Consider the following 12,998-nt stretch of genomic DNA (forward strand, 5'->3'; position numbering starts at 1 on the left):
ATATTCTCTCATGTTAGTCATTTCCACAGTCGACAGCAGTTTGAGCTCATTTTTAAATAAATCAAATTGTTTTCAAACGTTCTACTCCAGATACAGAGGTGCCTTTCTGTGTGAAAAAAATATTACTGATTCTAGTTAAAAGTAATTTGAGTCCGAAATTTGTTTAAGACGTAGTCGTTGTGAAAATCTGACAGGTGGTGATTCATGCATGTAGAAATCCCACGAAATTTACTTTTGAATATTATCAAAAAAAGTTACAGATCATTTTAAGAGTCATATTTTTTCATTTGGTTGTTTTTCAGACAAAAGCTATATATATTGTGTATGCAATTGGTACTTGACAGTTGTTTATTTGGTTGATTTTAGTGGAATATGAAAATAATGTTTCTTAAAAATACAGCACTGAATACAGCGAAGACTATTGTACGGTAAAATATAGCATTTGTAGACCGTAAAAGAAGCATTTGTTCGGTTGGATTTTCTTTTCCATGAATCACCATAGGAAGTGTCTGAATTTTATATGGACAGCTACTAATAAATGTTTTGGTCGACAATACTGAAGTCAATTTCTTTGAACTAAGAAGCAACCTCACATTTTTTTCTTATACACAGACCTTAACGTTTACATACATCATACAGGTTGCTTGAAATCAAACCTTGATAATTCTGACTTTCTAATTGTAAACTCTGCATTTCCTAATGCCAAGACACCAACACTACCACTAAATTTTTGATGTGTTTTAGTATTAAGTTTATCCGATACTGTAACAAATATGATTTGTGAAAATATAAATTTCTCACACAATTTATTCTATCCAATATTCATAATAGTTACAGGAAAACACAGAAAAAAAACATTCAGGTCACGATAGAAACTGCACACTTTCAATACTTGATAGATGTAATATGACAGGTGTTCCGATTGCAGATAAGAGATATGTACCCTATATTCATCAAAAACAAAGGCAATGTTTTACAATGGATCCCTCCTCCACCAAAAGCAAAAAGAAATATTAAGATCAAATTCTACAATAAAATATTTATTTTCAGAACATTTCGTCAACAATCTATGAAAGTTTCATTGAAATGAAATCAGTGATGAAAGTGGAGTAAGTTCTCTACAATCAACGAAGTTAAGTCCATGTTTTGGTATGGAAAACCCCTAATCCCTCAGAGCATCAAGATCAAAATCTAGAAAATAAAAGGTGCACATCTCCAATGTTTAATAAATTTACTGTAAAAGTTTCATTAAATTCCATTTGGTGATCCAGGAGAATTCGATGATTCGAATTTGGTAACGAATAATCATCAAAGGTAAAGTCCATGTTTTGTATGACCCCCTCCCAACAAACATTAAAGAAAATATTCAGATAAAAAAACAAAATATGAGCTCGTCGTGTAAATCGTCAGTATTTGAAACATTTTCTGTAAACGTTACATTAAATTTCATTTAGTAGTGTAGAAGGAGATAAGTTAAAGGCACCCAATATCATCAATGGTAAAGGTCAGGCTTTTCTGCGGAACCCTAAACAATATATATATTCATTCAGATAAGAATTTGAAATAAGAGGTGCCCATCTTCAATCTGTGAAAGTGTCATTGAATTCCAGTGTTGTAGGAGGTTTTGGGGATACAAGATACCAGATAGGTACCCTATAATCATTATAGATAAAACAGATCCCCTTGAAAACAACAATATTCATATCAAAATCTGAGACGAAAGTTCTCATCTTCAACATTTGATTTATAATCTGTAAATGTGCCATACAATTCCATTCAGTATTGAATAAAGAGTATGGATTACGAGTTTGGTACCCCAATCATCAAAAGTTTTGTCCATATTTTAAGTCCAGAAAATAATCGATATATAAAAGTGGGAAACTTATACGAAATTAAGAAAATATGATGACTAAACCCACCATTTTTATTAGGAACATAGTTAAGTATCTCAATATATAAAATATTACATTTGTTTCGAATTCTTTATTAAAATAACAAATACAAATAGGCAATAAAACTACTTATCATAGAAAAGTGCCATCAGCTGTTCTTGAATCAAATGTATAATTCTGCTTACCACAATGGAGATTTTGGTTCTTCATTTCCTCTGAAATTATAATATAAAATCATCTTTGACGATAACACAAACTAAAGAAGCTTTTCTGACAAGGCCAGTTGAATTGTTTGTTTTACTTCCAGCAAACGATTTTGCTCACAATAATGTAGAGCTGTTTTTCCAATTGAATCCTTTCCTTTGGGATTAGCTCCCATTGTTACAAGATCATAAACAAAAGATACAGCGTCAACCTGACTGTCAACAGAACATGATTTACAGGCGGAAATCAGAAGCCTCGTTTTTTCCTCATCTGTCATCCAGTCATTACCAGCCTTTGTTATTTTAAGGAGATAATCGGTCGCAGATTTGTAGTCTTCAAGTTGAATACAAGATAAAATTTCTGACTGACGCTTGTCTTTCTGTATTTTACTGTCTGTCAGAAACACAACAAGTTCTTTAATAGATGACATTGTCAGACTTTATATTCTCTCCTTATTGTTTCTGCTTTGATATGAATTAGGATGAGCTTTTATTTATAGATGTAATTTTAGCCATATGGCTACCGACTAAATAGGAAAGGTCAGTAACTGTCATTCACATTCCATTTAGTATGACGCAAACAAAAAATATTAAATGCCAGCATAGGACTGCGTTTTTTTTTGCACATTTTTGTCAGTTATTTAATAGTAAACAAAGTGTTCCTATAATTGTAAAAAAGTTAATTTACAATAATCAAATTAATATATTGTTTAAAATAAAGAAAAAGCTTATATAAAAATGGCACAATGGGAACCCATATATATTGGAAATCTGCAAATATTTCAGTATTTAAAAAAAAAATAACTGCATCTCAGAAGGCGAGTTCGTTTCCTTTTTTTCGAATATTTTACATACGTTTTAACACATGTTACTATTCAACATAAGTTTATAATGAACAGCAACAAGAATTCAAGGAGAAAGACAAGAGAAACAAACCAAAAAAATACACAGTTTGTATAACATGGTATAACATGGTATATGAAAATGGCAAACCGGTCTTATTGCTAGAATTACATTTTAGTGGTAATTTGGAAGAAAATTTGTTTAGGTTTCTACTCTCTGTCATTTCACCAAAAGTTAACCATCAACGTTACGGCTAGGTTATTTTTTTTACATACTTTGAACGCTGCATTTTGTCAGAAATACAAAAATACTATCTTTATTTTAATTGTTTGTTATTATACTTGAAAACACGTCACTCTTTTGATGTTTAAAAACATATACAAATCATTAAACTATAAGCACATGGCACTTAACTTTGTTTTTAAGATTAAGTTTGTCTGTCGTCTAAACTCCTAGTGACGACGATTCCTTTTAAAAAGATAATCCATGGCACTATATTATGTTTCATATCAACCTCTGTGTATCAAATTATAGGTCAGAGAAATTGAGAAATAAATAACACTTTCTATTTCTATCTGTGAATAACGTTTTCAACTACTAAGAAGACAACCTTAAACTGGTTCAGCCCCATCCTTTGTTTTGTCCTTATTTTTCTTTTTCCATCGAAAGTCACATAGAAGTAATCAGGGGTTTACTCTATACTATTCAAAATATGTATTATATTTCTATATCAATGTGTTTTTGTATATGTTCCAGTATCTTCTGTGTTGATTTCGTGACGGTTTATTTTATTGCTTCGTTTAAGTTCTGTTAACTGAGTTTTTACTTCCCATTTATTGGTGTTACCCTTGATTTTCATTTTTCATGCATTTGTACATGTAGTTTAATTTTGTAAGAGTAAACACAGTAACCACGATTCTAGCAGAAATCAAAAGAATATTATCCAGGGCCAAATACCAGACATGGAAAACAGACAGAAACAACAAAGAAATATACAATATAGGTACATTGTCGAAAATTATTGAAGATATGTGATGAGGCGACGAAACGGGTAGGAAATGAGAGGCTCCGCCGAGCTATTTCCCCCGTTCCAAGCCGAATACACATATCTTCAATAATTTTCGACAATGTACCTATATTGTTTTTATCCTGTTATATTAATAGTTTTGTGCGTGTGTACATTTTTAAAATAAAATTTTAAAATGCATATCCCCTGAGGAGCCCCGATCGTTAAACCCAAAGAAAAAAATTAATACGCATGGCGCATGACTCAGTAAACATTGAAATTCAATCCGCACCATATAATCCGTCAAAGCTGTTTGAAGAAAATAAGCAATGTATCAAAATTTATTTAATTCCAAGAGACAAATAAGTAAAATGAACAATAAATACAAATATTTTGAATGTTGTAAAGTCGATTCTAAGAACATTAAAGTTTTGAATTTTGCGAGGAATGTGGAAGCTGACTTGTTTCTGTTTGGTATATGGCAGTAGAGTTCAGGGATAAAATTTGTGCACTAGTTTCTTTGGGATTTGAAATATTTGTTGAGATTTTTGAAGAAGAGGAGGCAGTTGTATGGGCAGATCTATAATGTAGTGTTCCCCGGATTCATTATCTTGGGGTTTAGGCAGTAATAAATCCAAGACCATAACAGTTTCCTGGTCATTTGTCTCTTCAAGAGTTTTATCATATTGTAATGCTTCAATTTCTTTAAGTGGGGACCAGTTTATGTTAAATTGTGACGGACACTCTGGCTCCGAGTCCGACATGACTGAAATGACAGGGGAAGTCGTCTGCAAACTGATAATGAATCAAATCTGAACGAGATTTGGGATTTGCCATATATATGACGGGGGAAAAATACAAACAAAATCATTATTTGGTTTTAATAAAATCTTTTATTTCATTCAGGTGAAAACGAAACAAAACAGCAAAAAAAAAGATTCACCGGATATGCAATCGCAATTAGTGATGACGTCAATCTTGTAGTAACATAACCCTGTTCCAGAAGCTTATTAGTTAGAGTTCTAGCGCGATACAAAAAGTCTGCGTAGTTTCGGCAAGCTCTGGCATAACGTATGAGTTGTGATATGAATACTCCATACGCAGGAGCCGAAGGGATGTTGCCATAGATGAAAGGAAAGTTGACAATTCTAAATGAAAAGTGATCACTTTTGTCGTAAAGTTTGGTTAATAGTTTTCAACATTCGACATGTTGCATATATGTTGAATTACCGTTTCAAAATTGCAGTGAAACGTGAAAAACAGCTAAGGGTATTTGAACAAAAATAATTCATTACAAAGTGTAAATACCATTGTAACAAAATATATAAGGGTGAGTGGCAAATTACAGTTTCGAAAGTAATTGAATTTGCTTGAGTTAATGTTCAAATGTAAGAAACGAAATTACCACATACCTCGATCAAATATATAATTTTAAATCTTATTTTTTATAATTAATATGCAGTCTTTTCTAGCTAAATATTTATTTATTATCCACCTTTGTAACATTGTTTTTGCAGATGTATAAAGATTTCAACAGAAGAGTACCAAGGTCGAATGTGATGTTGAACAAGATGGTTCAAATTGGAATTCCGCTTTACGGGCAGTAAATCCTTGGACAAAATCACATAATTTACTTGTAATGAAATGCTAATCCTTTAAATATCGGCTTTTATCAAAAGTCAAAATACAGGTACAAAAAACAGACATACTACACATAACATAAACTAACCAAATTCATACATACAAAGACAAAAAGTAAATGAACAACTCGGACAACAAAAACAAAGAAATGTGAATCATCTTCTGATGATAGCAACCATGTATCACCATACGAGAAGGATAAATATTGGTCTTCAATTGAAGATAAATGATTCACTTTTTTACTTGTGAGGTTACGGAAAAGTGCATTTAAAATAAGTAAATGGAAACATTTAATTGTATCCGAGCGATGAGCGTGGCAAACAAGTGATAATCTTCACAAAAACCTTCATTAGCGAGATATATTGTACTACAAGTATTTTCACCTGAGAAGTGTCAATAATCTCATTAGGTGTCTCATTTCTGATTTCTGCACATTTTCATAAAAGGAGTTTGTACGCTAAGGTCCGTTTTTGGCCCCCCCCCATTTCAGAAAATATAATTTATGACCAACATAGAGATTAAAAGAAGAAAACGATGGCCAAATATTTCAATTTTGTCATATGCCTTGTATTTTAATCGTAGGATCACCTAAGTCCATCTTATTAGACGTCAAAACACCATAGAAACGGAAAAAGAGGATAAATATGCGATTTTCGTCACAAACTTCTTCTTTTTTAAATGCCTCCGCCAACGTGACCCACAGAAAACAAAATTACTTTGGACACTTCTCGTAACGCACAATCATATTCAAAAGACATTATCGTGGGTCACGTTGGCGGGGACCCTCGAAAGTTTAAAAAACGTAGCTGAAAAATGGACTTTGTTTACTATCATAATAATATCGGAACGTAATCGGTGACGGGACGGCACTTTTCCGAAGCGATGTCAACATACACGTCTGATTGGTAAGTGACTACAATATTAACTGATTAAGGATTTTCACCGCCAGAATTGATTAATATTTTATGGAATCCATATTCAGGTAGTTTTTAGCATGTTATAATCAAACACGACATAGAAAATGGGGTGAACTAATATTTTTATGGGGAATTAATGTGGGGACAAAAACACGGTCTTTCGTTTTTTCTTGCAAGATCTTTTATTTTCTGAAAAGATCCTGATCATGTATTACTCAGCTTCTTTGAAAATTTTATGGAGGTTATTTCAACCGAAAAGACCTTTTATTTTTTTTTATGTTAGAGTTGGGGGTCTGTTTTGCAGACGACAAATTTGCGACCGGAATCATGATTGCAAGTTGTTCGTCCCTGGGGTGTAGTGTGTCCGAGAGTTACAGAATCGCTAAATATTATTTCCTACAAGCGGCCGTAGTTTGAATATACATATAAGATATCATAAAATGTTTATATTTATGTTTATATTTACCGAAAGTATAAATAGTAGATATATCGTACTGAGTTGTTAATAAGACGCAATGGCGTAGTGGTTAGCGTGTACGTCTGTGAAGCAGACAATGTCGGTTCGAATCTCAATGTTGGCATTTTTTTTTACTACGTATTTACTATGTATTTGTATTTGATATAAAATAATATCTATCGACATTTTTCATGAAATAATTGCAGCAGTGACTCGCTAATTGCAGTGAAAAAAAAATTCGACTTTTAATATATGATGCTTGTAAATATTCTGTCTTGCAGAATACATAAATGCGACAAGATTCGATAATGCATTTTTTTCGTCCCATGGGTGTACATTTTTAAGTGAAATCTGAAAATTATTTATTTCTGCAAATGATTACAAGAGATGTTATGTACCGAAAGTACGGATAAGTACATATTCTTCACGTATAATTGGTTAGTTCGTCGTGGCGATGTGGTTTAGTGTGACCAACTACAAAGCGAGCGATAGCGGTTCGAGTCTCGATGCCGGATGTTTTTTCCATATTCAACTGTGGACATATTTTTACTATTTATATATTGTATTATAGATTATACGAATTTAACTGGAATCAACATGGTGAAATAAAGAGATCAATATTTGCTGTTGTTCTGTTTGAGGATGTCTGGTTTACCTTATATGACATCGATGGTAACTAATTAATATAAGATGCTTTTCTTATAGGGACTGACCATGTTGTACATTATATTTGAGGGGTGTTGAGAGGGTGGGAACCCGGGAATTAGGGGGTGTCGGAACCGGGAGTTAAGGGAACGGGAAAAAATGGGGAGGTCGAGAACCGGGAAGTAAAATGGAAGGGAACTGCTGACCCCCTGTGCACCACTTAAGTGTTATTTTAAAGAGGTGTTTAGGGGACGGGAACCGGGATGGGCGGAGCGAACAAGGAGATGGAACCTGGAAATAAGGGGACAGGAAACGAGAGTGAAGGTGGCAAGAACTGCTGACCCCGTGTCCACTTCCTGAATTCATTTTCTTGATGAAAATCACTGAGTTTTTAAGAGTTTGCAAGATCGAAGCCTGTATAAAAAAATTGATATTTAAACAAAACAAACAAAAAACATACCGTCATTTATTAATTACTGTATAGTATACAAAATATCATTGCAATAAATCATAGACTTACTACAAAGTATTACATATACATTGTAATTTCAACAAAAAGTATGCATAAGATAGGATACGATTTAATAAATGTCTCATGTAAGTAGATTGATTTTGAAGGACCTAACCAACATGGAATTCATGGGGAGCTAAAGTAATTGTTTACATGAACTGCTTTAAAACTGGAAACCCCTAAGAAGGGAAAATTGCTTTATTGTCAGTGGGTCATTCTTTTTTGTCTAGACCTACATGTACGCGTTTGATATTAATTGCTATGTAGGTACAATGTACATGTGGATGACATACAGACAGAATCTGATATTCGGGTTTAACCATGAAAATTTGCCACACTTTAGAAATCCGTCTGTCCGTCCATCCGTAACAAAATCTTGTATTATAAAATAGCCTTTTCATATTTAGCATGCGGGTATATCACATTAAGACGATGTTTACATGGGTATGTGGTTATATCATAAGACCAAAATACATTGTATGTTGCATACCATAGCCTTCGACCTTGCACTTTGAACTGATGGTCAAATCATTAGTTTATATGGAATTTACGCGTCCGGAATGAAACTTCTTTGCCTTATAAGATATCCTTTTGATATTTGGCATGTTGATAGATCACATTATGGCGATATTTTCCGTAATATGGATGTTTCCTGTCAACCCTTTAATGACCTTATGATTAAATATTCGATTTTTGCACACAAAAACATAGAGACATGTGTTACTAGCCTTAAAGAATTTCTAGTTATGTGTTTTGGTTTCGAAAAATTAAATACAATATTAAAAAAATACTGCTTTAATAGAGTGCTTTGTTTCTTTATAGTTCATCCTGACATGCCAATTTAACGAAACTATAGCTGTGTCATATGTTTAAAACACATCTGAAGGAAAAAGATCGACACGCTGTATCAAATTCTAATCTAAGATCCCATTTAGAGACAATTCTGAATAAACGTATTATGATGGAGATAGAATTTATTCCAAATGCAGAACTAGAGTTCGTCGCGAAATCAAGGCAAATTCGGTCGAAGATATGATTTTTGCGAATGATAGTTTTGAAAATGAAGATTCGGGAACTAAAACAGCAGAATCTGATATAAGTCCTAAAACGATTCAACTACAGATAGCCTCAACTGCAAAATCACATCGCAGATGTATAGTGTGCAAAAAGCAAAATACCAGCAGACACCACTTGACTGTAGTGGCAAACGAGGCTAAAACTCAAGCGTTTATTGATAAAGGATATTTTATTGCCACAAATAGCAGATGTTGCTCGAATCATTTAATAGGAAAATATTTTAAGCAAGATGCTTTAAATGTCTTGAAGGAAACATCACAGACAACATTTCTAAATAGAACTGACATAAATGATTTGCTCACAAGAACACGCTCGATGTTAAAAGATGTCGGAAAGTTGAATTTTGACGTCCAACTAGCATTATCAGATGAGGATTTCGTCAATTTAACTGCTTTGACTAGAAGTCAGTTTGACGTTGTTGCCTTGCATGTTAAAGACTTGAGGAATTCCGGTGTACGTTCAGTGCGTACGTGCCTGGGCATTTTGTTGGTGAAGCTTCGAACTGGCTTATCAAATGCAATCTTGGAAACTCTCTTCAGCCTGAAATCACATCAAATTCGTAGAGCTGTTCATTCTGCACAGGAATCTCTTATCAAAAACTTTGTGCCATTATTTCTAGGATTCAACCACGTGAGCCATGCTGAGTTTGTGGAAAAACACACAACACCCACAGCAAAAACATTATTTGCTGGTAATCAAGATGATGAGGCTGTATTGGTCCTAGACGGAACTTACATTTATATACAAAAAAGTTCCTATCACCAGTTCCAGAAACGTACCTACATTTTGCATAAGAACAGACCTCTGGTAAAGCCCATGCTAATAGTTGGTTCCGATGGTTATATTTTGAGTGTGCATGGCCCGTATTTTGCAGACGGTCATAACAATGATGCATCAATTACGAAACACATGTTTCAAACTAATGCAGAAGACATAAAGCAGTGGATTAAAGACGGAATTGTCTTAGTCGTAGACAGAGGTTTTAGTCATGCTCAAACCTTTCTTGAAAATATGAACTTAAATGTTGAGATGCCATGTTACATCAAAAAAAGGGGAGAAGCAACACTCTACAGAGGATGCTAATTCATCCCGTCTTATCACTAAAGTAAGATGGGTCGTTGGGCGAATTAAACAATGGCGCTTTTTAGACATGTTGTATCGAACCATTTCGTCCCTCACATAGGAGACTTTGTAAGGATTTGTGCAGCTTTGATAAACAGCTTCCGTGCTCCTTTGATTAATGACTTCGGAAATGATGAACTGGGGCAAATAATGGTAGAAAGAGCACAACAAACAAACCGTATACAACAAATTGTAGAAGAGAACAGTCTTATCTATACAGAGGTTAACGGAACTGAAATGTGCTAGATTTTCCTAGGCTAAGCTAATCAGAGACATAACTATGGGTGTATACCAACTCAAGCTAGCGCCAAGGTATACAGAGAGTCATCTGTCTGATGATAACTTTGTTCTCCAAACATGCAAGGATAGACCAAACTTGCTTAGAGTTAAATTGTCATCGAGATATTCCTCGTCTAAGGTCTATAGTTTGTGGATCGAGTTCAGCGATGACGACATCACAGGCTGGTATTGTACCTGCAAAGTCGGTGCACGAGTTGTTGGGTGCTGTGCGCACATTTCTTCCACTATCTGGTATCTAGGTTATAGTAGATGGCAACAACAACCAATTCCATCTTGTCGATTCTCGTACTTTATTATCAATGCTAGAGATATGCCACCGCTTGAAACAGAGTCAGATTCAGAGAGCGATGGACCAATCGAGGAATGACACGTCAGTGATATTGATAAAGAATGCAAATGTCAGTTTACATTAAAGCCCCTTTACACATATAGTGGAAATACATTTAAATTAACTTTTTAAAGTTCATGTATGATTAGAGGAGTTATTGCCTATATAAAGTTAATTGCTTTTCCTTGCGTCCCCGCTGTTGAGGACATAGAAATACCGGCGTTCATCCGTCCGTCAAAAAATAAAATACTTTGAGACCCGGAATGATGATACAAAGTAAGACGTATATTGGATTATCTTTGGTCTTTTGATATATTCAAAACAAATCACATTATTCCCGCAAAAGAACTTATGGAGGGTAATAGGATTCACCCGATCTGTCCGTATTGTGCTGTTTACTTCTGCTACATGTGGACTACAATGCTATAAAGATATTGTGAGGAGTTAATTTTCGGGCAAAACATTTTTTTGTCTGTCCGTCTGTTTGTTATGGGATAATTTAGTCATATTTCGTTATTATTTCCATACATGTATCTGTCTTTTTCAAGTATCCAACCTTCCTTTATCAAAAACATAAATTTATGTTATATACTGAATTGCTTTTTTTATTTCCCCCTACATTTAATAGTACTCTATGCTGATGATTCTGAATTCCAGACATTCCATGATTGTATCAAACTCTGAAAACACTCAGCATAAAATAAAAGAACACGGAAGCAAATCGTTTTTAATAATTCTGTATTCAACAAGAGATTTGTTATGTCTGTTAGTATCCCAAGAAATTAAAAATAGCAAAAAAGCTAACAAACAAAACATAAACTAAGCTAAACAAATACATGTAAATATGACGTTCCTTGATATGTTGTATAATTCTCGAGTATCACTGTATCGTGTACATGCACATTTATTCTATAACCTCCTTTTTCAAATAAGCAAAATACATAGTTGCAAACGTCAAGGGGATATATAACTCAGCCTTAAATATTGAGTCAATTTTAACATTTTTATGAACCATATACATTTAAGTGATTGACCGATACTTGTTATTATGAACATGATCAATGAGTTTTTAAAATGACGTTGGCCATTTAATGAAGCATATGCATTTTTCGGAAATCTACATACTATAAAATGCATATGATACATGTATTGCATGTCTCATAGCTCTAAAAAACAATATTCAAGAATTCGCAGTTTTTTAGTCCATGTGATATTATCTAACCCAATAAAAAGAATGTTTTCAGCATAGAATTAGATGTAACCATTATTGACATAATATACTCATGGTTGCTATGGAGATTTTTTTTCTAATCACCATGGAAACCAATGTTGCCTGGTTTAGTTCGGAATAATAGAATTATAAATTTAGATAGTGATCTTATAAAAATACATCATAAAGCTTTATTCATTTTAGAACATGCGAAACTAAATCATAATAATGGTTCGTTGCTATGATAATTAATGGTTGCTATGTAATCTTTTGGGTAACCATGGAAGACCTTGTTCCTAGGAATAGTTGTTTACAATATAAATTGAGTTTATATTATTGTAGTAAAACTGATGTAATAAAAATACATTGTTTAACACTCAATAAAAATATATAGGCAACATGAAAGAAATGATAGTTGGTTGCCATGAAAATGAATGGTTGCTATGCAAAACAAATGGGTTTTTTTGGGAAAAAGTTGATTCTCTGTTGTAAATGCCATTTACAAAATCCAAGTAATTACTCCACATTAAGGTAGTTATCATATATTCTCATAACATGACGTAATCCATTGATATTGGCCAATATCTGAAATTAAGAAGGGTTTTCCCCAAGTGTCAAGGTATACATTAAAATCCGTTGCTAGGCAACCAAAGATTTTCATAAACAAGAAAAAATTGTCACTTTGGAGGGCTACTATACCTTGCCTTTTAATATGGAATATTTGAAGTTATTTGAAGAGGGGGCCAAAAACGGTCCTTATTGTATTAAACTCAGACCGTCTTGCAGTTCACAGAACAACGTGAAATTACTAGCACGTGTCTCGTACGCCGACAGTACCGTTTTACA

General features: G+C 33.6%; 1 pseudogene across 1 annotated transcript; it reads left to right on the forward strand.

The window, feature by feature from the left end:
- The first annotated feature begins 7,526 nt into the window (after nucleotides 1-7,526).
- On the forward strand, nucleotides 7,527-11,551 carry LOC148608470 (uncharacterized; annotated as a pseudogene). The gene is made up of 2 exons (XR_015915087.1): nucleotides 7,527-7,631; nucleotides 8,938-11,551. The product of XR_015915087.1 is annotated as an uncharacterized LOC148608470 (transcript).
- The last annotated feature ends 1,447 nt before the right edge of the window (nucleotides 11,552-12,998 follow it).

Source organism: Perna viridis, chromosome 9, assembly GCF_037379345.1.
Source record: "Perna viridis isolate PV_CMFRI_1.1 ecotype Kerala chromosome 9, ASM3737934v1, whole genome shotgun sequence".
Taxonomy (NCBI): domain Eukaryota; kingdom Metazoa; phylum Mollusca; class Bivalvia; order Mytilida; family Mytilidae; genus Perna; species Perna viridis.